At 50.8% G+C, this 25,036-nt stretch overlaps 1 pseudogene across 1 annotated transcript; it reads left to right on the plus strand.

Moving 5' to 3' along the window:
* Positions 1-735: 735 nt before the first annotated feature.
* On the plus strand, positions 736-21,341 carry LOC307056530 (BCL-6 corepressor-like; annotated as a pseudogene). The gene is made up of 13 exons: positions 736-926; positions 2,466-2,855; positions 3,725-3,778; positions 4,244-4,430; positions 10,043-10,288; positions 10,611-10,987; positions 11,454-11,705; positions 12,036-12,290; positions 17,164-17,330; positions 18,483-18,628; positions 19,064-19,138; positions 19,300-19,456; positions 20,870-21,341. The product of its transcript is annotated as a BCL-6 corepressor-like (transcript).
* The last annotated feature ends 3,695 nt before the right edge of the window (positions 21,342-25,036 follow it).

Consider the following 25,036-nt stretch of genomic DNA (forward strand, 5'->3'; position numbering starts at 1 on the left):
GGGACTCAACACTGAGAAGAGGGGCCAGGTAGTTTAGAAGAAGGAGGGCTTAAAACTTAGAAGGTCTGAGTTATAAACCTCGGTCTTTCCATTTCACTACTCGTGGGACGTTGAATCAAGTCATTCAACGTTTTGAGCCTCAGCTTCTTCCACTATAAAATCTGGGTTCTCATCTTTCCTGCGTATTTCAAAGGCTGTTCTAAGAATCCATTGACATGACATTATGAAGGCTATTAAGTTCTCTTTATAAATGATGGGTAAGTGATCATTTAATTTGTATGGTATTTTTCCTAGGAGAATACCACCTGATCCCTATATTTACTCAATGTTTAGCAAGTTCCGACTAAGAGCCAGATAATTTAGACTTGACCTCCAGTGAATCTAGTGAGGCTCTGCCATGAGGGAAGGGTCTGTCTTGACAGTAAGCTTATAAAGGAGAGAAGCTGTGCTCCTGGGGTCCTTAGAAGGGATGCGAATGTGTAGCAAGGGGTTTAGAGTAGGAATTAAAAGATTTCTAGGAGAAGGGAGTAGGGTCTGCAGCTCCTGGATAGGGGAGGGGATGAGAGCTTGCACTGGGGCTCCGTAGGAGGAGCTGGGAGTGGGGTGAACGCCCTTGGTTCCCACTCTTTGGCATTGAGGGTGCACACTGAACCCAAGGAACCTGTGTGCTGGCAGTGCCTAGCTTGAACAGTGGGTCAGCTGCAGGGATGACAGTGCAACGTGAGCGCCTCACTTTTGACCTGTGTGTGTGTGTGTGTGTGTGTGTGTGTGTGTGTGTGTGTGTGTTTCTCGGGTAGGATCCACTGGATCTGCTCTTTGGGATGAGAAAGATAATGATGTGGATGAAGAAGATGAGGAAGATGAGCTGGACCAGTCACAGCACCACGTTCCCATCCAGGACACCTTCCCCTTCCTGAACATCAATGGTGAGTGGGGTGGGGGGTGGGACAGAGGCATGGAGAGGATGTAAGGGGCTTTGGTTTTGCAACCGTTGACACCATATCCACCATTGCACTGGGAGCAGCGACCAGGCCCTGGGGCCAGGCTGCCAGTCTGTTAGCAAGTAGGAGTCATAGGCAAAGGAACTCCGTAGGCATAGTTATCCCAGTGGGGTGGCTTCTAGGCAGAGAGAGCATCTTCTGAATCTTACGTGATAATTCAGAGAAATTAAAAAATTAAATTCATTCTCAGTCCCGCATACAAATACACAAGCTGTTACAAATTTTGCTGATTTCCTTCAGGCCAAGTGCAGGGATCATTTTCGTGAATTGTAGGCAAACTCTTCTGCTATTTCCCTCGGTACAAATTTTCTGTCACTGCCTTAACAGCCTCTGCTAAGGCTGTATCATGGGAAACTTGTGGCTCTACAGCTCTTAATACTAGGCTCTGATAAAATTTCTCTACTAGAGACTTTTATCTTTTTTAAATTTATTTATCTATTTATTTATTTTTTGTGGTACGCGGGCCTCTCACTGTTGTGGCCTCTCCCATTGCGGAGCACAGGCTCCGGACGCGCAGGCTCGGCGGCCATGGCTCACGGGCCCAGCCGCTCCGCGGCATGTGGGATCTTCCCGGACCGGGGCACGAACCCGTGTCCCCTGCATCGGCAGGCGGACTCTCAACCACTGCGCCACCAGGGAAGCCCTATCTTTTTTTTAAATTGACTTTTTGAATTCAGCTTCCCAGGAAAGATGAGTTTAGAGGTTGGAGGGTCACTGTGAGACAGAGCAGGTACTGCGTCTCCCATTGCACATTCTGAGGACGCTCAGACACAAGGTGAAGTGCTCTTCCACAGCATCTTCACTTGAACTGTTCACTGACATGCTCCTAGTCATATGACTTGCATTCAGTTGAGTAGCTTTTCACTACAGATTTCTAAGTTCCATCTGGCTGCTAGGGTCAAATGAGATACTTTTGCCACCTAGAAAATTTAGTGTATCCAGATGATTCCTGTAGGATTTTGGAGTACCCTTCCCTAGGTGATGCCCCTTCTTTTGAGAATCAGGAAATGACTCTTATCTGTCTACTTGCCCTCCTTCACTTACCCTGTCACTTGTAACCTTGCAACCAAGTGATGAGTAAAGACAATGATCATAGAGCTCTCTCAGGTTAATATTGCCACAGCTACATTCCCACCTGGTGCAATTTTAAGATTTGGACATTTGGAAATGTGAGATCCTTTCCCAAATCTTTGGCTCACTCATTCTGTTATTCTCACCCCTTAAAAGGATACAACCCATTTCCAGGATCATGATTTCCCTTTTTTTTTTTTCTCATGGTTTTTTAAAGCTAATATTGTGTGTCCTTACGTTATGGGCCACCTTGGATCCTTTATGGAAACATGTGAACATATATTAAAAATAAAAAAGTAAAATGTGGCCCTACAGCCACACCGGGATTTCATTGCCCTGAGAGAGGAGTTGGGGCACATCAGTGACTTCCACGAAGCCTATACTTTCAAACAGGCTCCGGGCCAGCCAGTTTCCGGCTTAAGCAAGGAGAATGTTCCAGCGGTAACCAACAAGGAGAACCTGGCGACGCCGGTCTCGACTCCATTCCTGGAGCCGACCCTGGGGAGCGACGGCTCTGCGGTCACTTTCGGGAAAACCCAAGAGGATCCCAAACCATTTTGCGTGGGCAGTGCCCCACCGAGTGTGGACGTCACCCCCACCTACACCAAAGACGGAGCTGACGAGGCAGGATCAACCGATGGCAAAGTTCTGAACCCGAAGCCATCTAAGCTGGCAAAGAGAATCGCAAACTCCGCTGGTTACGTGGGTGACCGGTTCAAGTGTGTCGCTACCGGACTGTACGCAGACTCCAGTCAGCTCGGCCGGGAGCAGCGGGCATTGCAGGTGAGCGGCCCCCACCCGAATTTCAGGAGCCTGACCAGTTGTCAGGTTTTTTTAATGTGTGAAGAGGAGGGGGCCGGGGGTATGATAGGGCAGGACGCCGGGCTGATTTGGTTAATGAAGCTTAGGATAATTTAAATGTTTGAAATGTGTCCAGTAAGGGGACGTAAGTGGATACTTTAAGTTATTCTGTAGATTTTAAGCGAACTCCACTCGAATGCTGATAACGGAAGTTTTAATTATTGCGAAGGATGTCTAAAAGACTGCATGACATTTACCTATCAATCGCTTTGATTTCTCTGCCGTTACTGTACGTTAAAAATATACCTAAAAGCGCTGCTTAGAATGCCTTACGTGATACTTGGTGGAGGTGTGTAGCGGCCGCATGTCTGTGAGATCCGTGCAATTTTTTTTTTCCACCCAAAAAACAAACAAACAAAACAAAAAAACCTTGCTTAAAGGGATAGAGTATGTATTTAACTTGCTAGTGAATGATAGATGTTGTATAGGAATTTCCTTAAGATATTTTACTTTTAATTAGAAGACAAATAAAGCCAAATTGTTTTGCAATGTTAAGAAAAAAATTGGTTTATGCATAGAAAAATGGATGAAGGCTTCCCTGGTGGCGCAGTGGTTGAGAGTCCGCCTGCCGATGCAGGGGATACGGGTTCGTGCCCCGGTCTGGGAGGATCCCACATGCCGCAGAGCGGCTGGGCCCATGAGCCATGGCCGCTGGGCCTGCACGTCCGGAGCCTGTGCTCTGCAGCGGGAGTGGCCACAACAGTGAGAGGCCCGCGTACCGCAAAAAAAAAAAAAAAAAAAAGGATGAAGTTATCTAAATGATCCATTGAGTGCCCATTTTAATTACATAGATGGAAGGATTACAAGAGGACAGTATTTTATGTCTACCCGCTGCTTACTGTGAGGTCAGTTCTTCAAATTTTTATTACTAGAATCTTCCATAAACCTTTCGAGTTAAATTTCATTTCCAAATATACAAAGGGAAGTTTGTGGGCCATGGTCGTCTTTATTCATTGTGCATTTGTTTTCTTTTCTGTTGTGTTTTTGTTTCGCTTTCTTCGCGTTGTGTTTTGTTTTATTTACCTTTGAAAGAGAATGTCTGTCTCTATGCCACGGTGTATGTATGGCTATACATACACACCACATATATCTCTACATACATATGGCTTTACGAATAAAGAGTGTGTGACTAGCTACACATAGACACTCTTACGTTTTTATCGTTCAATTTTAAAATATCTCAGTTGTATCATAAATTGTGGTTGGTTTTGGGCAAACTGTTCTTTGAAGATACTTTCCTTTAAGGTAAGGGCAGTGAAATAGCTTTGGTGGTAAGGTGTGTCTTTTTTCCATCTCCGTTCTCTTTGTAGCATGCAGTGATGCGCTTCTCAGAGTTGGAGATGAAAGAGCGAGAAGGTGGCCACCCCACGACCAAAGACTCCGAGGTGCGCAAATTCAGCCCCGCTGACTGGGAAAGGCTGAAAGGAAGTCAGGACAAAAAGCCAAAGTCGGTCGCCCTGGAGGAGGCCATTGCCTACCAGAACGACAGTGAGAGATGTAAGTGAACCCAGGCGGCTCACGTGTGGTACCACGTCGGTGGGAACGGGGCGGTTCCGCTCCCAGTGCCGATGGAGGTGAGAGGAAACAATACGCTTCCGACGGCCCAGCGTCTGGGTGCTGGCTGTTCGGAGAACGGGCTGCTCTGGCCACCCTTCCCAGCTGTGGATTGCAAGGCTGGTTGTCCTTTTGAGCGTTGCGGCATCCAGGAGTGAAGCACCTATGAAATGTTGTTTCCTGGCACGCATCTCCTTTTTCCAGAGAAATGCTAGTCCTGTAGTTAGTAATAGTCTGATACAGTAGAGCAGAGGAATGGCAGTGCAAGACCTCCAGCGTAGCAGGTATGTGTTCTGTTTTGTAGCAGGTACGGATACGGGTTTTTGGTAGCAGTGGAATGACACTTGCAGCCAGAGCCAGACCCTCCAGAGTGACAGTCTCCTCTGGGAGGGAGTGGAGAGTACTCGGATTCTCCCTCCAAAGGCAGAGGTTTCGTTAAAATGAGATGAGGGCTGATGAAGGCACCAGAGAGATGAGCATAATTATTTTCTGTGGCAGGCTTGTTTGCAGTCATTAGGAGTTGACAGCACGCTCCAAAGGCGTGGGATAAACGAGGGCGTTCTTCCTACCAGACGGGGTGTATTATGTTTTGGAGGCCAAATTGGAGAGAAAGCTAGTGTTTGCCTCGAGTCACACTCTGCGGTCCCATCAGCTGCTCCCCCACTGGGGTTGACTTCGGGCTTTGCCCTCGAGACTTCCTGGGCTAATGAGATGTGTTGGCAGCAAGTGGAGGTCTTTCTCCTGCTTTCTTCAGTGTGCGTGCTTGTGGCCTGTGGCCTGCAGCCTGCTCCGGACCCCAGAAACCTCACCGGTGATGGTGAGTGAGGGCACCTAGGTGAACGTCGATGACAGGGTGGGCGTGAAATCCTCCTGAGACGGGACAGTCGGGGGTGGTGGGCACGTTTGGGAGGCCCAGGCCCTTGGACCCAGTCGTAGGGTCGGCGTTCGCCCGCACGCTTGGGTCGTGGGTGCCTGATGCAGTTCGGGAAAATTGTGGTCAGCAGCAGCGTGTGCTTCTCTCTGCTGCTTGGAGCACTGCCCTCCCCCAGCTCATCTTTGGGGTCAGACAAAGGCCTGTGGCCAGGGTTCTGGGTAAGCCACACCGGGACCGGTATGTCCTACATGGCTCCCGTAGAAGGGGATTTCTTTTCTTTTTTTTTTTTTTATTAGTTTCTGCTTTATAACAAAGTGAATCAGTCATACATATACATCTGTTCCCACATCCCTTCCCTCATGCATCTCCCTCCCTCCCACCCTCCCCATCCCACCCCTCCAGGCGGTCACAGAGCACCGAGCTGATCTCCCTGTGCTCTGCGGCTGCTTCCCACTATCTATCTACCTTACGTTTGGTAGTGTATATTTCTGGGGCTAGTCAGTGGCGGCCTTACCCGAGGGATGGGGCTCTTGATGTGCCTGGAGTAGACGATTCCGAGCTCCTCCCCCTCGGGATTGGAATGAAAAACGGAGGGTCCAGGCCACCCTGGAGTGAAGCAGCAAGAAGGCCTCCCTCCTTGCCTGTGCTCACAGCTGACACGCAGCCCTTACCCTCCTGAGTGGCCTCATAACTCAGCTCCTGGGGAAGTTTCTCAGAGAGATGTGATGAAAGTGAGCAAGGCCAAGTTCACGGGGACGCACTTTTCTGAGGAGGGGATCTGCCTGTTGTGGGTGGACGGTGAGGGAGGCTGGAGGAAGGGAGCGGGCAGTTAACCGGCCTCGAGTCTTCTCGCCCTTTTCTCCAGCAACGTGGCCAAACCCAGGGTGGCCGCTGCCCTTCACGTCTCAGTGGCCTCACCCGCCCTTCTTCCCAGAGACGTTTGTGTGCGTCCTTCCCAGTCTTTCCTGCTGAGCGTGGAGACGAGAACTCGGTGTGGCTGATGGGGAGCAGGGCCTGAGCCCCAGATGATTCCGAAAGCCCCCTCCCCCCACCGCCTGCCTCCCATCTCAGACCGACCGACGGGTCTCTTCCTGGAGCACCCGGGACATGGCCCAGTGAGCCATGAATCGCCACCATGGGAGGGCAGGAGAAGGGTTGGGGAAGGTGAGGGGCTCCGTTTGAAAGATTGGGGCAACGGGGGTGGGTTCCCCATCCACCCTCTGTCTTGTAGAGACGTGGGGTTTGTAAATAGCTGGTCAGGGAAGGTCACCTGAAGGGGCCACTGTTCTTACTGCGGCCTCCACATCCAAGGCACAGCAGGTGTTCATTCCATTCAGCTGGATATGAATGGGCCTTCTTGTTCTTGGGCCATGATGTCTTGAGCTGATATGGGCTCAGGTCCTTCTCATGGGTGTCGGTGTGGCCGAGAGCCGAGCTGTGAGCACATGGGAGCTGGGGCGGGGATTTGGGGCGGGCAGGGGTCACAGAGAGGGTCCAGGACGCCTTCAAGATGCCTTCCCCCTTCTGAGGCAGCCCCTACCCATGGAGGGACCAGGAGCTTCTAAGGTGGTGGGTGCTGTTTGCGCGGCCCTGGTTGTCCTGGTGCGGGTGCATCTTGTTGCTAGGGGCTTGTTTAAAAAAGAAATTAACTTGAAAACACAGTGGCTGAGATACTCATTGATTCTTTATGATCACATGGGTGGCTGAGTGAAATTTTTATTTTGGAAGTTCACCAAATGAGTTTGGAGGTTCCTCAGACTTGGAAGTTCATCACTAGGAACCCTCAGTGGCATTTGAAGATGGGGCGGGGCAAGGAGGCATTGGTCCCTTCCTTCTCAAACTTGGAGTAACCATCTCCCTTGCCAACCACTTGGCTGGGACAGGCCTAGGATCTGCTCAGTGGCAGTGCCTGGCCAGGAGCTGGAGGAAGCCTCAGTCGAGGGGCTTCATGAAACTTCTTTGCTCAGGGAACTTCTCTTCCAGCTGAGCACCTGCACGTTTGTAAACTACTTTGGAACAGAGATCCCCTGCACTCCTTATGTAGCGGGTGTAACTTTTAACAAGGTTAGCCCTGACTGGAGGTGCTATTATAGTTAAGCTACAGAGAAGGGGATTTTAATCCTGGGGAGCCTTCCAGCGACTCAGAACCCTCTCACCTTGTTTAGGCCTCACTGGGCATGGCTCAACAGTGGTGAGGGTGCTTTGTTGCCACAGTGACTTGTAAATGTTTCTGTGGTGATGCTTCTGTGAGGTGATGTTATGGTACAACCATAATGAATTTGGGATATATGTGCTGTGAGTCATAGGACCATGCTGCAGGGACCACGTTCACATCTTGCTTAGACTGGGTGACCAAGGGCACATGGCTTCCCACTTTTAGAAGGGCCAAAAGTAGCAATGATGGTAAAGCCTGATGGTTAGGATCCCCGTGTATCTATTTATCTCCCCATCTCCTTTGCCCTCAAGGGTCATCCTCCTGTGGGTCGTGGTTAGAACAGTCTTTGAGAAGCTCCAAGTGACACGCAGCCTCTACCCCATAGCTGGTGGCCATGGGTATCTTGGGCAGTCGGGGTGGGTGTCCTTCAGGGTTATTACTGGCCTGGGTAAGGTCACACTAGCGTAAGGTCTCGGGGGGCCTTAGCTGAGGGGAATTGAGATCTTTGCCCTAAAAGGCTCCGGGGTTGGGGGAAGGGTGGATGGACCTAGTTTGGAAAAAGAAACTTTCAAATTGGACATGGGGGTTCTTAAGGTAGCCCTTCCATTCCTCCATGGATCCCCTCCTACGGAGCTTTTAGGGAAGGCTGATTGGACCAGATTGGACCAGAGAAGTCCAATGGTGTAACCAGCAGGGCTCACCTCTTAAAATTTCCTACATTTCAGGCCTGAGATTCAGGCTGGTCTGAAAGTCTTGGCATCTTTTGGTTAAAGGGATTTTTCCAGCCTTTCTCTGTGCTGAGCCCGGCCTGTGATTATGAAGCCCACCCTGGAGGGAGGCTAGCAGTAACATTCCCACTTTACAAGTGAAGGGGGCCGAGTTGTAAAGCGGCGCCATTCCTGCCCGAGTGTTTAAGAGGGTCACAGAGCAGCCGGAGTGAGAGTTGCAGCACGCCGTCTTCACCGGGCCTGCGGTAGCCTGGGCTGCATCACCTGTAAGCACAGGCCAGGAGTTTGGGGTTTCTCCTGCCATGGCAGGAGACCCTCGCGGTTGGGGTGATTCCACCATTCCGGCAAGAGTAGATGGGGACCTGTCCCACCTTGGGATACCCTTGGAGAAAAGCTAAGTGTGTTCCACCATTGAGAACACAGGTCAGGCTAGCCCAGGCCGGGGTGAGGTTCATCCCCACAACTGACTGCCATTAAATGCTGGGAATGCCCCCCAAGAGAGGCTGATCAGGGGACCAGCAGGCTGGGCAGAAGTGGGAGTGATACTTGAAGTGGTCTAGGGAGAGGAGGAGGAACGCGAGCAGCATGTGAGGGGTGTGTCCATGATTTCATCTAGAAAAACGGGCTGTGGGAGCTTAGCTCAGGTGTTAACGAAATACCAAACTCATACACCCACCCCCACCCCCGGCCGGTGATGGACACAGGGTCATCTTCGGGGAACTCTTTAACAGCACAGTGATCATTATGGAATTATTTGTGTGTTAGAAAGAATGTGACTAGCAAAGCAGTTGAACTGTTTCTTTGGCTAGAGCAAAAGTGAGGAGTGATGTTAGGCTGGGGTGATTGGAGGAAAAGCCCCAAGTGGATGCTAGATTGAGCAGAGGGGGCAGGAGCAACACAGGCGGAGCTGGGGTGTGAGCAGTTCAGCCCTGCCCGCCGCCCCCCACCCCACCCCCATGAAGGGGGTTGGAGTCTTGTCTTTGAAATGTCTTTAGATGCTTGTTGCCTGGGAAGGAAGGCGTGGAGACGTGCCAGGTGGGTGACTGGTGTCACTGAGGGCCTCCTTCCTAGACAGGAAATAGGAGCAGCCCCTCGATGGCAGTGAAATGCTTTTCCCCCCACGGGTGTGGAAAGAGGACAGACGGACTCGTAGCAATCTGGTTGAGTTCTTTGAAATTGCCCTTGACCCTTGTGTGTGCACCAGGAAGCCTTTCCTTTCCCTTTGCCAGGCTCCTCTTGCCTTGGTCTCCCCAGCTTCCCAGCCTCCCACCATTCTTTCCCTACCCTTGTTCTTCACCCTCGCCCCTGCTGACCCAAGTGAACATTGGTGCCATGTCTGTGTAGATGGCAGTTGGGGGCTATTTGGTCTGTTGATGACATCAGCCTTTTTTGTTTACTAGCAGCTGTTTCCATAGTCATTTGTAGCTCCGCCCTGATTGGTTGGATCTTACTGTGAGGTCACTCACCCCCCCTTTAAAAGTAAGCCACCTTGGAGAGTTAAGCAGTTGGGGAGTCATCTCACATGCCTTATAGAGGGATGGTGTAGATGCCTCACCTTGACCCTTGAAGGATGGATTGTGAGTGGGCTACGCGCCTCATTTTCTGCTTTCTTTGCTGGTTGTGTTCAGCTGTCCTTCCTTTGGGACGTCTTTCTGAGGGTTTTGTGCTTCCAGCGTGTGAGGCCCCTGGTCTCCAAAGGGGGGTGGTCTGTTGGTAGCAGATTGCCTTGGGCATGGGGGTCCTGCCTGCTCCTGGTGACCTTTGTTCCCTCCTTTCCGGGTTGTCTCCCCTCCCCTAGGGGAGTGCTATGATGGAAGCAAACCTGACCCCTTCGAAGCCCCAGAAGACAGTGATCTTCCTGAGGACATGGACACGGAGCCCCCCAGAGAGTCCCCCGCCGACCAGGCAGCCCCTGACGCGTCACGCAGCCCCACCCTCCGGCTGAACAGAAAGCGCAAGGTCTCTGGCGATAGGAACCACACTGAGACCACTGTGCTCCCGGAGGACTCTCTGCTGAAAGCCAAGCGGAGACGGGTCTCCAAAGGTGAGCTCGGTTTCGCTTCGGGCCCGCAGGGCACCCTACGGAAGTCCTGGAGCGGAGCAGTGGAAAGTTCCAGTCCCACCCTGGAGCCCTGGGGGGAGCCACTCACACCTCCCCACCCCCCACCCCCCCAAAGCCAGGTGCCGGGGCTGGAGCCCAAAGGTGGCCAAAGGCAAATAGGCCCCCTCCCGAGACTTGGTGACAAGTTCCAGCCAACACAGTGACCACACCCCTCCCCTCCCCCACCCCTGTTAGTGATGTGTAAGACAGTTCGTTCCCCGGCCCGGGGGGCTTCTTCATTAATTTGTAGTTATTTCTCCATTAGCTGACTGGCCTGAGAGGGAAATGACAAACAGTTCCTCTAACCACTTAGAAGAGCCACATTATAGTGAGCTGACCAACCTGAGGTGTGCATTGAATTAACAGGGCTCCATCCCAGAAAGCAGCGCCGCTTGCTGCACCTTAGAGAACGGCGGGAGCAGAGAGCAAACCTGGCCGGCAGGGCAGGAAGGAAGTGACCCAGGCCGTTCAGCCTGCGGTCACCCCCCAGGGCAGTAGCATCTCCGAAGAGAAACCTGGCAGGAAAAGGGCAGAGGCCAAAAGCAACAGAAGCTGGTTGGAGGAGTCCCTTAAATGCAGTGACAATGAACAAGGTCCGCACGGGGCGGGGGGCGCTCCTGGAGGGTGGATCACCCGCCCTCTGTGGGAAACGGCCCTGGAGGGGACCTGAGCGCCATCCAAGTTGACAAGAGTAGCGTGTGGCGAGTGGGGAGTTTTCTTCATGAGGTCCTTTCAGCCTGCACACTTCCTTATGGAATGGACAGTGAGGCGGGAGCTCGACTTCCTGGGCTGCTCCTCATCACCCAGCCCGCGGCTGGGCAGCAAGGGAAGTCTTGGGTGACCCCGGGCGCTTGTCAGTGCCCTCATTCCAGCCTCAGGCTGTCTGTCCCCAGTCGCCCTGTCCCGAGCACCCAGGCCCCCCACGGGTGGGGACGGGAGCGCACGAAGGGCTGGCTTCTGCCCTCTCTTGCGGCCCTTTGAAGCGACTTGCCACTTGGCGTTTCGTGGGTTAGCCTATTTGCCGGTTGAATGTGGGATAATTAAAATATTAGTGCTTTGAAAACATAATTGGTATATCTTTAAAAACTGAAGCTGCTCCAACGATCAGTGCTAACAATGGGCTTTTCTTTCCTCACCGGCTACAACTGTGTAACGCCCGCTTCTTCTCCCCCTGACAGATGTGCTGTGCATGGATGAAGAAATGGATCTGCAGCCTTCGCCCCTGCCGCAGAAATACACCGACAACAGCGAGAAACCATCCGGGAAGCGACCGTGCAAAACCAAGCATTTGATCCCTCAGGAGCCCAGGCGGGGCTTGCCGCTGCCAGGGGACTCCTACGTGGACAATGCGGATGGCAAGGTACCTCTTGCCCCTGGCTCTCCCCCGCCCCCCGGGCCTGTGCAGGCACATCCCGCCTGCCTACTTCTCTGCTTCTGGGGACAAAGCTTTCCTTTTCCTGAACCCCTCCCCCCAAAACGTCCCTGCCCCTTCCTAGGGGACCTGTCTCCTGGGTGGTGGTGAAGTTTCCAGCTAGTAAAAATGCAACCCCTTCCTCGCGCCCCGCCTCCCCGAGACAGAGAGGAGGAAAAGTGCTTTCCTCCACTCAGGTTTGTAACTCAGGGAGGAGGCGAACCAGGCGGGTGGTGGAAGGACAGCCTGAAATGTGTGCGCTGCCTGGTTTCGTGATAGGTGACCGTCCGGAGATTTTGAAAGCGGCCTGAGCCCAGTTCCGACTATGATCTTTCGCCGGCCAAGCAGGACCAGAAGCCCTTGGACCGTTTGCAGCAATTGTTACCAGCTTCCCAGGCCTCGCAGCTGACGTGCTCAAGCTCCCCTCCAGAGACCACCCAGTCCCGCCCGATGCCACCGGAAACGCGGAGACTTGCTGTCAATAAGAACGCGGGCGAGACCCTCCTACAGCAGGCCTCCCGGCTTGGCTACGAGGTGAGCATCCTTGTGGGTGCCCCGGATCAGGATCCGCCGGCTGCTGCTCCTTGGGTGGAGGACACACTGGCTGGGGATGGGGGGCGGGTCTCAGAGCCCAGCCCCCTCCACGTGGCGGGCTGGGCTGGGTGTTCCAGCAGGGTGTTTGCGTTGGCCCCGCTCACACTGCGGGCTCTTTGGTGGCTTGTTCAGTCGTGGTGTGAAAAGAAAGGCAGGCCTCTCTGATGTTCCGTTCCCGTTCAGGCAGGTAGGCTGCTTCGGCCAGTCCGGCTCACTTATCTCTGATATAAAATCTGACCTAACCCAGGGCTTGGCGACCAGGGGAATTTTAATGAGCCCTTTTGGATTCTGACTAGCAAGAAGGAGAGTAGTTATTAGCTCTACTAACTTGTGCTGTTTGGGGCAGAGTGATGCCCCTGTGGGGTAGCGGGTGGGAAGTGTCTGTGCAGAGTAGGGGTGGGAGTGGGGCAGACCTGAGCAGTCTCTTTCTGAGAGGGCACGGGAGCCGAGGGCTGATGGGCGGGGAGCAGGGCTTGAGCCTTGCCCAAAACTCCGTCCACACTGCTGTATCCCAACCCAGCACGGCTGATGACAGTGATAGCCTCTATTGCTAGAGCAACATCGAAAGATAGCTGATATCTGCCTAAGCCCGTGTGGTCTGTAGTAACTGCTTTCACCCTTTTAACATCTTCACTTGGGAGTGACGAGTACTAGCCCACTCTCGGATGAGGAAACTGAGCCTCAGAGGGATTAGCTGATACTCGTACAGGTAGCGATCCAGCAGTGCTCCACAGCCAGACTGCTCCTCAGCAAGACTGGCTCACACTGGAATTGCCCTTTTTACAGTTCAAAACCTCTGTGAGACAGATGACTCTCTCTGCCCTGTGCAGTTCCCCCACCATACTTGTCAGTAGCAATTGTGATGTAATAGCCCACAGGGCAAAGGCATTTTTCTGTGCTGGCATCAGCCCTCTGGGAGTTGAATGGTGACAGTAAAACGCGGTGCAGCAGGCTGAGCGTGGAGGTGTGGCTGAGCACTGGGGTGGCAGGACCCAGGCTGGCCCGGAGCCCTGGCGCCCACACCCTCAGCCAGCTCTGTGCCCCTGTCCCCCGTCTCCCGTCGTGTCCCCCCACCCCGGTCCATAGTGCCGTGAGCCCTTGGAAGTGTGCCTGCCTTGGCCCTAAGGCATGACTGTGGGTGGGAAGTTGGAAGCACTAGGGCTATGCTTAGTTTGGGGGTGTTTTGTTGTTGTTGTTGTGGGTTGAATGTCCTGTTGTTTATATCTGCACGTCTCTTGGAGACCTCTCCATTAGCTAGAGAGCACTTTCTGGGAGTTAGCGCCGTTACTTGCAGGTGAAGTCCAAGGAGCACCCAGTTGGTTTCCCAAGAGCTGAGAGCGGGCGCCTAGGAGGACAGAGCAGATGTTGCACATGGTGTTGAGCTAGACCCCCCGTGGTTGAGAAGATAGTCTCCTTGCTTCCAGCAAACGCTGGAGGTGGGGGGGAGACCCCTAACCCCAACTTTTGGGTTAGGGTTGAGAAAGTAGACTCCCGCTTCCAGCAAATGCTGGAGATGGGGGACGGGGTGCTGCTGCACCCGCCGTGGAGGGCGGGGCTCCGAGCCCCACCTGTGAACTTGGCATCATTTCCAGCAGCCTCCCTTTGGGACCAGAGACGTCAAAAGACCCTCGTTGGTCCTCTAAGACAGTTTCCATTTTGGTTTGGTGGCTCTGAGGCCTGGACCAAGGGGCACTTGATCCATACTTTTTTAGGCTACCTGGCCTTTGATTGCACAGGAAGCCTTGGGAATGTTTAGGGTCGGATTTGTTTTTTGCTTCAAATGTAAATTTCAATATGTAGATTCCACAGATCACCAGTGTTGATGCTGAACATTGTGACAAGTAGATGAACGCTTTCAACTTTGAATCCAACTTTCTGGGATTTCTCTGGGCAGAATGTTAAATGTTGGGATGATGGCCCAGTTGGGAGATGTGGCAGCTTAAACCTTTTAAAATTGAAGGACAGTTTGCTTAACCAGATAAGGGTGTGGTTTGGGAGGGTTTTCCTGAAGTTTTGTCTTCAGCATTCTTGGTTATTTTCTTCTGCTTAGCCAAAGATACCATGTGCAGTATAAAGGCTGTCTGAGCTTTATGTCATGATAATCTGGTTCTGGAAGTTTAGAAACACACTCTGGCTTCAGATCCGCGTTAAATAGGTCACTTGCGTGGCCAAAGACCTCAAACCTTTCCCTCCTGGGAAAAAGGCTTCTATTTCTTAGGCTAAAACGCCAGTGTGCAACCACATGCTTGTGCCTTTAGCGGTGATGGTTAAATTTTCTATGAATTGAATAAGTCATGTTTTTTAAAACGTTAATGAGGCATTTAATTAACTAACAACGTCGGGCTTATGGCCTTTATGGTTACATTTTGCGGGTAATGGCATTCGGCTTATAGCCGCTGAACAGAGAGCTGTCCGACAAAAGCAGTTTGACTTTGCTGGGGAATGGCTGGGCTGCCCTTCAGACACTCCCGTTTATTTCTAGCGGAGAAAAGAAACCAAGGAATGTGTTGCGTCGACAGACTCGCCCCGCCTCTTCACCTTTCAGTTAGAGAAAGTGTTGGTGGCGTCGGTTGCCATCCATTTAGAGGCCATCACCCTCCTAGCTAGGAGGGTGTAGTTAGCCCACTTGACCCCCAACAGAGAAGGCCTGTGGGATGCTAGTCACAGCTGGATTGCATCCCTCTAACTGGGGCCCTCTTGGGCCTTTTGAATCTTCCCAGCTGACCAGGTACCAAAGACCTGAGTTATAGGTCTAGTACTTCATGTTAATTGAACTTGGGGTTTAATATCTCTGGGCCTCAGTTTCCAAGTGTTGAATGAGGATAGTACTACCTTCCTTTCCTGCTATCTCCTGGGTTCCTGTGGGTGACAGAAGACGTCCTCATCTGGGGAAATGAGAAGCACTGTGTAAATAGTGGGATCAACGTGGTTGAGTTAGGACAGCCCGTGGCAAAAAGTCTGACCTGGCCGTGGGGCTACTGCTGCCTTTGCTGCCATCTTCCAGGAGAAGAGAGTTGACTTACCCATCAGCTTGGACGGCCTTTCATTTCTAGGTACCCTTGAATCTGCCCTAGTAGTGATGAAGGTTTCCAGGTGAAGGCCATGATTGTCACAGCAAATAAACCCTGGGTTGAGTAAATTGATGTGTGCACAGCAGTTGGTGGCGTTCAGACCTGATCCCAGAGCCACGTGACAGGGCCTCTCCCTGGCTGGGGCACACAACTCATTAGCTTGCAGCCGTCCACTCAAGTCTGGCTAGTGAGGGCCTGCTAAAAGAGCAGCAGCTTCATGCGGTATCCTGGATACCAGGGCTCGGGGCAGGTGGCCTGGGAGCCCAGAGGATTGTGGGCTTTCTGGCAGGTTGGGATGTAAACGGAGAAACGCATTCGTGGGCGTGCCTTTTCTCTTCCTCCTCTTGTTTTGGAAGGGAGCTGCTGCAGTGACCTGAAGTAACAGGGCACTGATGGCCAGGTTTACCAGCATGCCCCATTGGGTTCACATGGTAAGCAAATGGAACATTCTAGTTCGCTCCCAAGTGAGTGGTCACCTTTGATTGGCGTGTCCTCCAAAGGGCATAAAAGGTTTTTACAGAACCCATCTCGCACTTCTGGGCGGCTAGAATGACCCCCGTTTTAGGTTTAACAGATGAGTTACCTGAGAGATGTCACAAGGAGGCCTGTTCTGACCCCATCCCATCCCCCCTTACCCTGCAGACCATGTGTTGGGCCACGTGCACGTTCTGCCTACTCCCAGCTCTCAGAACCTGACGGCTCTCTGCTGGGCACGACTTACCCAGTATAAACAGTGTAACGTGTTTTCTGGTGGCAAATGCTTTCGATGTGTCTGAAAACTTTATTAAGGTAATAAAACATTGAATAAATTCCTGCTCTGCTTACTGGGCGTGGTTCATATCAATATTTTAACAAGCCAAAGAAATAAGGTTAATAACAGTGATTCTAATGCACAGTGTTGACACAGAACATCTCCCGGGGTGGGGGGGGCGGTGAACGTTTTATTTGATTCTTGAAATGTGGAGGTTGCAGCCGGTGGTGTATCAGGTTCCTGTCATTAACTTGAGTAAATATGAAAATTTTAGACTGATTCTGCCCCGAGAGGGTGGAGTGAGGCAAAATAGACGGTGGGGTTATTGGAGGCATTTTGTGTCATTCCTCAAGGATGGAGGGAGAGAGCTTCTCTTTAACTCTACTTAACGTACAGACAAGAGCATCTGAGGCCCAGGTTCTGATTTGGGGTCTTAACAGGGGGCGCGAGGATGTAGCTGACCTGGGTGTCCCTGCTTCTCTAAGCTGGGGAATGTTCTCCGGCTGACTTAAGCTCTCTTTAAGTGTTGGTCATCCATACTTTTATCTAAACTTGTGTTATCGTCCACTGCCACCGACTGAACAGACCCATCAAGTGAGAATGGTCTGTGCTTGGCAATGTGTCATCTAAGATGTTAGCAGCCGTGACACCTCTGTACTGGTCACGTCGGCCCCTGGGCTGAGGGCTTTCATCGCTATCCGAATGCGTCCTCTCAGCAGCCCTGTGGAAGCTTGGAGAAGTTCAAGGGTAACTTGCCCATGGCCAGGCCACTGGTGCAGCAGAGCCTTAGACAACACTGTCTGCATCTCCAAGCCCTTCTCACACACTCTCGCCCCCCACCAGGATGCCTGCCGCCTGCCCGCGCCATGGTGGGCTTTTGGCCCCAAGGATGTATGCCTTTGAAAGTGGGCACCACCAAGCTATGGGGAGGTCACCCTTACAAGGTTCACTGTATGGTGGTCTGATGGTATCTCCTCTCCTCTCCCCATAGGAAGTGGTCTTGTACTGCCTGGAGAACAAGATTTGTGATGTGAACCACCGCGACAACGCGGGTTACTGTGCCCTGCACGAGGCTTGTGCAAGAGGTTGGCTCAACATCGTACGACACCTCCTTGAATATGGCGCCGATGTCAACTGCAGTGCCCAGGATGGAACCAGGTCAGTGGCGGTCTTGCGCTCTTGGCCTGGCCCTGCTGGGGCATAGGCAGTGGTTCTCAGGGTGTGCGGGGAACCCCAGAAGGAAAGATGGAGAGTGAGTGCCATGTAAGCACACTGATGGCGGAGTCCTCTAGAATGGAATCAGACAGATCTTTCTGGCAAATTTACATAGAACTTTAAAACTCTGTGACGCTCTTATGGACAGAAGTCCCTGAAAATGTTGAGCCTGCATGAATAATCAGGGGTGTTCTCTTTCAAGACCCTGGACTCTTCACCAGCGTCTGTTGAATCTCAATCTTTAACATATATGTGAGTTGAAAGTTGCAGGAGTACAGACAGGTCCAGTGGCAACTGGCTTGATAGGACCTGCCGTGTGCACCCACATCCCCGGGCCTGGCCCCCACTCTGTCCTTGACCTCGGTTTATTGGCCAGAGGCCCAGGTCTGAGTCGGCCCAAGCATCTTCCTGGTTGTACCTGGGATGCCACCACGAGGCAGGGCACTGGGGCTTTCCTGACAGTCATAAAATTAGCAAAACCGTAAGGTATTTGGTGGTTCATGGTTTCCAAATAGCATCCTTTCTGGATGGGACTGCGGACAGTGTTCCTGACCCCAGCGGACACGGGCAGGAGGACTCTGTACCCTCCTGAGAACTCGCCCTGCCCGTCGACTGCTTCTGGGCGAGAGAGTTGATCACTCATCTCCAAGTTGGTTTCAGGAGAGGTTCCGCTTTGCCCCTAGTTTCTTTTACAAACTGCACTTTTTGGGTTTTGTTTGTAATGGTGTAACAATGGCTTGTCGTATCTGCTTCCGTGATGCTGGGGTTCTTCCCCCCACCCCGCCGTACGTTACCTTCTTACAGTCTGTCACTATTTAAGTTCATTGGAAACGTTTTCATCGTGGCCTGAGTTCCTCCTTGGGCCATGCATTAAGAGAGATGTGCATTGAAGAATTAGGCCTGAGATGGTCCCTTCACCTGTCCCGTAAAGGGTTATGTGTTGAAATAACAGAGTAATTTGTCGCAGCGACCGTACACTCACCTCCTCGATGAAATAGCGCGCCTACAAGGCTTGGCCGCACACGCTCGATTTTGCCCCGTGTCCTTAGAAGCAAGCGTCGCGTGCACAGGTGTAATCCCCCGCACCTCTCCTAGGCCTCTCCACGATGCTGTCAAGAATGATCATCTCGAAATTGTCCGCTTGCTCCTCTCCTACGGTGCTGATCCTACCCTGGCTACATACTCAGGTAGAACCATCAAGAAAGTGAACCACAGCGAACTTCTGGAGAAGTTCTTAACAGGTACGGCAGAGGTCAAGACACGGTCTTGTTCAAGCATCTAGACGGTGACTTCACAGCCTTTCACCTGGGTTCCCCCTACCCCCACCCCCCGTTTACTCTAAGTGACCCTTTACTGGGAAAAGCGGCCCAACGTTAGTCTGTCAAAGAAGAGATACATACTTTGAGTTTTGCGAGGTGGGGGGCTGGAAAACTCTTAGCTAGCCAGGCTAGCTTTTGTTTGGCAGGCTGGGGCGGTGAGGCGGGCAGTCCCTCAGGAAGGCGGGTGGACGCGTGGGGAGGTTTCAGATACCTGGAGGCGTGTGTGCAGTGGGACTTGTCAGGAGGTGACAGCAGCCCCAGCGTGAGATGTTCCCGAACTCCAGCAGCATTTGCCTCTTACCAGCAGGCGTTATCTTGTTTCTCTCTCTCTCTCTCTCTCCCCCTCTCTCTCTCCAGACTGTTTAAATAACCTGCAGGCTCCTGACGACGGTAGCCCCGGTTGCTCTTCGGAGTTCTCTGGCAGCTGTGTGTGTGCTGAGCAGCCTTGTTCGTTTCAGCTGGGCTTGTGGAGGTAGGGGTGGTGCTGAGAGCAGGACTTGCTTGGGAAAGAATTTTTCCAGGGTCCTTTTTGGCGAACAGCTGGAATCTTGCTCCAGCTTACTGACCTCTCTCTTGTTTGCCCCCCCGTTTAGAACCAGATGATGAAAGTGGTTACGATGTTTTAGCAAATCCCCCAGGACCGGAGGACCAGGATGGCAGCAACGAGGCCTATGGTGACCTATTGGAATCTGAATTTTCCGAAGACCCCCTTTTGCCGTGTTATAACGTCCAGGTGTCCGTCGCTCAGGGGTGAGCGTGGCCAGCGTGTGGTCGAGAGCCAGCCCAGCTGCTCTGTGGGGTGGCAGGAGTTAGAAATCCCCTTCAGCAGATGAGGGTGGATGGGTTGGGGGGTGAGTGAATTCCTCACCAAGTGTCCACCGACCTCACATAATGCAGTAGAACTTTTCCAGAAAAGTTTGGGGGGTGGGAGGGCTCCCCAGCCAACTGCCCTCATTGGAACACACCCCTAGAGCCCAAAGGACACGGGAGTCAGCGACTGCAATTGCACAGTTTCAGTCACTAAACTCTTGGGGAAGGGATCCTCCCCAAACGGGTACCGTAGGGGCCTTCCAAGGCACATGAGGTCCACAGACGATACTGACGTACCCTCTTCTCGTATAAGATTAGAGAAAGCCGTATGTGGCACCTGGGATCTTATGTGTCTTCAGATTTGCTTAGATTGAGTCTTGTCCCCACAGTCGGGCCACTGTGCCCCATGACCAACCCTTCGGAGTGAACACATCAGGAGACCTTGCTCTGCTGTGTGTTGACCCCGGTGCTTAAGGAGTAGCATCCTCCTTGGACTCTGAGGCTGGGAACGTGTCTGCCTTTGTGGTGACATTGTATTCGGGATAGAGATCATAAAGCGTGGCAGGGTATCAGGAAGGATTGTACCACCTCCCTTCTCGAAAAAGCTTCACTCCGGCAGCATTGAGGGGCGGGTTGGAGGTGTGGGAAAGGAAAGGAAAGCCAGGTGACCTCGAGTGTTTCTCATGCTCTCTCCGTGAGGGCCGGAGGAGAGGTCAAAGAGGTGTTTGCCATCTCCCTTGGGTTGGCATACAGACTGGTTTTCCCCAGTGACTAGAACGGGGTGCACTTACTTGGAGAGGGGTGACCTGAGTTGTGGCCAGAGCCAAGGCAGCACTGGGGTGGCCTGCAATGAGGCTCATTCAGGGGCGCTGCTCCTGCTTTTGTCTAAGTTGGCTGATCCGCCCTAGGTGGTCTCTTAACACATGCACATGAATCCAGAGTTCCCCCGCTAGAAGTAGATCTTCCGGGCTTCCCTGGTGGCACAGTGGTTAAGAATCCGCCTGCCAGTGCAGGGGACACAGGTTCGAGCCCTGGTCCGGGAAGATCCCACATGCCACGGAGCAACTAAGCCCGTGCGCCACAGCTACTGAGCCTGCGCTCTAGAGCCCGCGAGCCACAACTAGAGAAAGCCCGTGCGCAGCAACAGGCCCAGCGCAGCCAAAAATAAATAAATAAATAAAATTTAAAAAAAAAAAAAAGTAGATCTTCTAAGGACAGTGAGAAGTGGGGTGGGGGTGGGGTAATCAAAGTGGAAGTAGCAGGCGCTTTCACCGCCAGGAGACGGGTAGTTCATAGTTGGGAGCGCTTCTCATTTTGCCGGAAACTCAAACCACTGTCCTTTCTCTGGTGCAGGCCTCGTAACTGGCTGTTGCTCTCAGACCTGCTCAAGAAACTGCAAATGTCCTCCTGCATATTCCGCTGCAATTTCCCAAATGTGGAAATTGTCACCATCGTGGAGGCCGAGTTCTACCAGCAAGTGTCAGCAAGTCTCTTATTCTCTTGCCCCAAAGACCTGGAGTCCTTTAATCCGGAAAGTAAGGAGCTTTAGATCTGGTGGAGTTCACGAACGAGCTTCAGACTCTGCTGGGCTCATCCGTGGAGTGGATCCTCCCCAGTGACCTGGACTCAGACGACGACTGGTGAGCTCGCCGGGGCCCGCCGTGTACAGTGTGTCATGGTGTTATAATACGACTATTTCTGTAAAGAAAAGACACTATGAGACATGACTCCAGTCGCAAGGACTTTGAAACATGTTTTTTTCTTTTTAAAATTTTAAGTCAGTTTTTATGAAGTTGTTAATAAAGTTTCTTTACTTTTCAATGTACACATGCTTTGGAATATGTTTGTTTTTACTCGGAACAATTGTTTCTTTTCTTTTTTAAGGAGAAAAAAAAAAAATAAGGAAAAGGAGCTCCACACTTTGACTTAATTTCATACAAAGCTCCGACGACAGAGGCCATAACTGTTGAGAGTGTGGTCAGAACCGTGTGGTTGGTTTGGGGGGTTGAATTCGGGGAAGGCACTTGGCGACGTTGTAACTTTATGTTTTGTTTACAGAGTACCTGCTCAGGCCAGGTCAGTGCTATTGGATGTGATCCAGTAGTGTGTAATATAAATTCAAACCATATCCACACACAACAACTAATTGTATGAAATTTTTATATCCTAATTTAAAAGCTGTGAAATTAGTTTTCACACATCAAACCGGATTGTTTATATGTTTAAACATTTTATGCTCTTATTTAAAGAAGACTTTCAGCTATTTTTTTCTGTACCCTGTAAAATACTGAAAACTAATATAATATGTTGAGGTTGCTTGAAATTGTACATAAAACTAAAATTTTCTGAATTGTGTGTTTATGTTTGAAATCTGTGTTTTAACTTTGTAAGTACATTCTCTGCCTTTGTATTTATATTTTACAAAAATTTTCTTAAAAGGCAATAAACCTGTTGAGGAAAGGAGAAAATGGAAGTACCTTGTTTCCTATGTATTTTCCTAAAACATTACTGTTGTCACAATTTGTTTTAAAGTGGTGTTGATGGTCGGTTCCCTACAGATAACTTTAGGGCAATTTATAGTCTCTATAAACTGAAACAGACTAGAGGATTTCAGGGGAGTGAGACTCTGAAGACAATTTGAAGTTCTGTCCTGAAAACTCAATTCATAGACATATATGTTGATGTTTCTCAGATCCTTCTCAACCTTATCTCCTCTGATGCCGTAGTAGGCTTTTAACATTGCCTTTGACCTTGATGGACTACAGTAGCTTCATCATGGCCAACCCTTTATCTTTAGGAATACTTTTTCCAGAAATAGGACTTCCATTGTGTCACTTCTCCCTCCAGACCTCGTGTTTTTCTGTTACCTTTTAACATGAAGTCCAAACCTGCTTCGCCCAATAGTCAAGGCTTGTAGTTTTGACCACTCAGCTACTCTACTGCTCTTACTTCTTGCAGCAGTATCCCTGTTGGGTACTATCAATTTCCATCCTACATCCTTTTAATTCCTTCTTTCAGTGCAGAGTCTAGAAACCTGAAAACTACTAGGCTCCCTTGCCGCTAGGATTATGAATGGTTGGTTTGGAAGGCAGAGCAAGGTAGAGGCATCTTCCTGTTCTACTTGCTGCTGGTAAGAAGGGTTAGGGAGACATGCTGGCCAGTTTTAGTGACTCGATCAGCCTTCCAACACTGGGTCTTCAGCTTTGTGGGTAATGAGACACAGTAGTGATTGTGGTGATGCCTGGATGACAACCTTAGCAGACTGTTCTTAAATCCAGTGCTTCCAGTGTCATCCCTGACTCACATTCCTCCAGTCCTCCCAAAGATTTTATAAGCACCTGATTCCTTGTATCAAATCCATTTGGGATCAGAATGCCCTTAGTGCTTTTCAGTCTTGCAATAAACCCTGAGAACACCTAGGCAGAGCAGACAGAAGGGGCCATGGAGATGATGTACTTGAGTGGGGTCGTAAAGTATGCAGAGGGAGGGGACCTGCAAGCTCTGTGACCTGGCAGGTGGGAAAAGTGAGCCGTGTTTGGGAATGGGGAAATCCAGCACTGTCAGAGGTGGAAATGAGAGCACCAAATGATGCTTGGGATGTATCCTGAAGACAAAAGGGAACCAACAGTGTTCTTGATTTACTAATTTTTTGATCATAAAAAAAATACACTTTCATTGTTTTAAAAAAAATCCCAGCATTTCAGAAATAGAGGTTCTTGTCATCCCAAGCCAACCCTTCCTCCCATTCCCCACTCCAGAGTTAAAACCAGTGTTCACAGTTTGCTGGATATTGTTTATTAGGAAATCATCTCAAACAACAGGAGAGAAAGACTAAATAGCAAGACCTGCAGAAATGATCGAAACGAAAGAACACCAGTGAGCCTGAACTTCTATAGGTACTAAGGGGCTCCCGAGAGCCCAAATAAAAGCAGTGACAAACTCCAAGATATTTGGCTGTTTGTATTTGCATTTGTGCTGGTGGTACAGGGTGGGCCTGAGACCAACTGAGGTTCTATCCTGGATGAAGATCATTTTATTAATAAAGCCAAAAAAATAAGTGGGAGCCACAGGTTTAAGGGGTGCAGGGGAAGTAAGTAATGGGCTTGGTTTAGGAGACATTTAAGGTTGTGGCCATGGGTAAAGAGGAGGTACCACAGGTGCAGACGCACACGCCCCCCGCCCTCCCCCCACAACGGGAGCAGAGGGAGTGCACCCACTGGGTGTAGAGCTCTGCACAGTGAAGATATGGTATAAATGAGGTCATACTGGCTGCAGCGGGCTCCCAGGTATAGATTCACTCACACTGCTTACCAAGGTGGAGAGTAGAAGTATGGTTCTTCTGAAGGTGCCTCTAAAGGTCAAGGTCATTCCCTTTGTCTGGTCCTACCTCCTGGCTACAATGTGGTTGTGACTGCTGTAGCCACAGCACCCACCCTGGACCATGAAACATGGAAGTCAAGCACTCAATGTATTTGGAGGAGCCTGGGTACCTGAGGACCTAGTGGCACAGAGCCACCATACCAGCCCTGCCCTGCTCTGCCTGCCTTTTTATGTTGGAGAAAAATAAACAGTTCTGTTGAAGCCACTGTTATTTTGAGTTTTTCTACGACTCCCACCAAATCTAATCTTAATATGCTTAGCATCTGTGTGCACTTGGGCATCTTCCTCTTTCAGTCTCATCAAATTGGCCCAATAGTGTTAACAGCAAAGGGGTGAAAACACCCAAATCACCGTCAGCCGGGCCCTGTCTGAAGTAACAGTGGTACATCTGCACAGTGGGTACTATGCAACTGTACAAGGAATTGAGAGCTAGCTCTAAATTGCTTTAGAAATGGTTACCTCTGGGTAAAGAAGAACGAGCTGCCAGGAAAAGGGGTGGAAGCTTCACTTCTCTGAATGTTCGTATAATATCGATTTGACTTTAGAGTTTACATAATTATAAACCAAAAGCAATGTCAAATCAAAAAGCAAAATGAAACTAACCTTAACTATCCAGTCGGAAGCATAACCACACGGAAAGGAACTACTTCAAGTGACTTTAAAACACAATAAAGTGATTGTATAATCCCCTTCCCTAAGGACAAAAAAGTACAGAAACGGTTTAGATTATTTTCACTAATCCTATCCTTGGCGATAGTGTCAGCATTGTTGTGCTGACACTGTCCTGTTTGTGTCGTGAGATGAAGCAAAAAGTGTTTGGCATGGTTGAGACCTGGGGTTTTTAGCATGGCAGAAGGAGCTACAAATACAGGATTGGTGAGGTTGAATAGAAAGTGTGTAGTCCTTGGGAACTCCCTGGCAGTCCAGGGGTTAGGACTCCATGCTTTCACTGCTGAAGGTGCGGGTTCGATCCCTGGTTGCGGAACTGAGATCCCGCCAGCCACGTGGTGCGGCCAAAAAAAAGAAAAAAGAAATGAAAAGAAATTGTGTGGTCCTGAACTTGAATTAGAAGTATCAGTATGCACTCATGATGAATTTAAAAAAAAAAAAAAAAAGCCGTCGGGCCGGGTTGGAGGTTGG

Source organism: Hyperoodon ampullatus, assembly GCF_949752795.1.
Source record: "Hyperoodon ampullatus genome assembly, chromosome: 7".
In the NCBI taxonomy this organism is placed as follows: Eukaryota; Metazoa; Chordata; class Mammalia; order Artiodactyla; family Ziphiidae; genus Hyperoodon; species Hyperoodon ampullatus.